Source organism: Silene latifolia, unplaced genomic scaffold (genome assembly GCF_048544455.1).
Source record: "Silene latifolia isolate original U9 population unplaced genomic scaffold, ASM4854445v1 scaffold_259, whole genome shotgun sequence".
Classification (NCBI taxonomy): domain Eukaryota; kingdom Viridiplantae; phylum Streptophyta; class Magnoliopsida; order Caryophyllales; family Caryophyllaceae; genus Silene; species Silene latifolia.
Window position 1 is genome coordinate 167,696 of NW_027413203.1, and position 2,789 is coordinate 170,484.

Sequence of the window (2,789 nt, forward strand, 5' to 3'; positions counted from 1 at the left end):
GCGAGACCTCCAAAAATAGTGACATTTTCGTAATGATGAGTTGCGGTATGAGGCGCTTTAGTTTCGCTATTACCATTCAAAAGTGGTTGTTCAAGAGAAGCCATCTCCTACACAACACAGACACTCTTAAAATACTCTGCATAACCAACCAACCAGGAGATTGAAAAATACTCAACCAAAAACTAAATAGGGTATTAGCTAAATCAATAACATTTCTAATAATTAATTTCACTGTTAAGAGAATACGTAGTAAAAACTGCTCGTACTATACAACTAATTTCACTTCCTCCCGGACAAAAATAAGTATGTCCTCCTTAACCAATAAGGAGCTTTCATTGATATGTACATGTAACGTCATGAATAATAAGGAATGAAGATTACCTAGTAAAGTTGACAAAGCCAGAAAAAAAGGAGGAAATCTTGAAGAGGAATATATTTCCCTTAAATGTTACTTAATGTATTCTAAATAACTTAGTTAATAATGCCTTATTTAACAAAATTATTTTGGTACAAAGTTATTATTCACAAAATAATTCTCTCTAATTTTCTTATTTGGTAAGAGCTCAACAAACTTTTTTATACTATTTATTTTAATCTAAATAACTCTCTTTATTTCCGTCTATTCACAATATTTTCTTATTTGGCAAACTTTTATCTTATTTTTAATCACTTTATCTTATTTTAATCACCTTACCCCACATCCATACTTATTTTAATCACACAATACCTTCCTCTCTTAAATCCCGTGCCCTCCATGAAAGAGGAGGGTTATTAAGAATAGGAGGGAGTAGTAATTAATACTGATCGATATTCATAGATGGTCAAATACTCGCCAATCTACCCAGTATAAAAGTCAGGTTTTTTGAAGGCTTCCCATTGGCTGAAAATTTTTCGAAATTTGGCAACATATAGGGCCCACCACTTTCTATACACCATTTAATTACCCTTTCTCCTCCCATCTCCTCTCCTCTCCACCCAATTCAAATCTGAAAAATTACTCCGAAGAAAACAATTTTAAGTTTATTTTGCACATTTTTTTTATAATAAAATCAATTTATTAATACTAAGTATAATCTAAGCTAATCTAATTTGAATTAATATAATCTAATCTTTTAAATGATCTCAAGTAAGTGATTACAAATATTTAACATCTAAAAATTACTTATTTTTTTGAAAAAATTGTTTTAAAATCTTCAAAAAAATCCGAAAGCTAAATTTAAAAATTTATTTCAAAAAATTCTCTTTAAAAATCCTGTAACTATAATAGGAAAAACATCCCATTAAAAACTTATATAAAAATAAGATTTAGGAATTTAATTGATAAATATTTTCATAAAATATCCAAGTCATTTAAATTTAATAGATTTAATTTTCGTTCTTAGAAATACTCTATTGTTTTGTAAAAAAAAAATAAAAAATAAATTAAAAAAAAGGGGAAGATTACATTCAAAATATGAGATTTTTTTAAATTAACGAAAATAAGTTTTAAATAAATGAAAAAATAATTTAAACGTAATATAGGCAACCAAATAAAGTAAAAAGAATATTATTTAAAAATACATACTTACTCATATTGAGTAATTTTATTTAAAAAAATAATACTCATTAGATCTATGATATTCACTAATAATTTTATAAAAAATAAAAAATCAACTTTTTAAAAAATAACCATCAGATCTATGAGAAATTGAATAGAAAAAAAAACCAGAACAAAAAATGAAACAAATATAGCTGATAGTGAGAGAGATTATCAACTGGGTAAACATTATCGAGTAAGGAGATGATATATTGTTTAATGAATGAGGATTATAGAGAGAAATTATAGGTTTGAGGGAGTGATATAATGACGGTGACTGGTGAGGGCGTGTTTGATGAGAGAGAGCGAGGGAGAAAGAGGCGTGTGAAGTATGTTTTGGAAGTATGTTAGGTTAGCATTGCTAATTTACTATAAGGTGAAGGTGGGGCCTTTGGCGATATGTACTGAGATTTTAATGGGTTAGTTTGAGGTTGTTTAAGCCTATTTTAATCATATTTAGATTTTGAGCCAACAGTTTGTTATTGAGCCTATTTAGATTGACACGAATTATAGAGTAAAACGAATCACCCTGTGAGACGGTTCATTTCAACAAATAAACTATTTATCTAATACTAATAAGTAAGTTGTTTTTATATACAACGAAATCGTCTCACCGTGTAAAACCGTTTCATGTAATAACGACTGTATTAATGTTATTATCTTTACTATATTCTTACTTACTTAATTTTGTATATTTGAATTTCAATATTTCTACATTTTCTCCATTCATAATTTAATAATAACAATTGTTTAACAAGTAACCCCGTGCAATTTTTGCACGGGATTAAAACTAGTTAAGGAATAAAATCATTGAACCTCAACCATCATTGTATTACTCGAGAGCCTATTCAAGCCAAAAAGGCTACTCATACACAACCAATAAAATTATGCTATGTGACAGAGTAGAGTAAATTATATGTAGTTAATGAAAAGTTATATTAATAATTACACATATGTAGTTTAACTTGCTAACAACATGTAGTTAACTATATTTAGGGTAATTTTTAATTTCCTTTGTTTTACATATTACTATGATTTATTATTATTATTGTTTTTAATTTTTGTTTGCATTATTATTAATAAATATTATTGTTAATTATTTTCGACTTCTCCAATAGTATTCTTAATCAATCAAATTCGTATGAACCCTATTTCATTGGATTAATACTAATCATATGACAATCTATTAATCAAATTGATAAACCCTAATTCA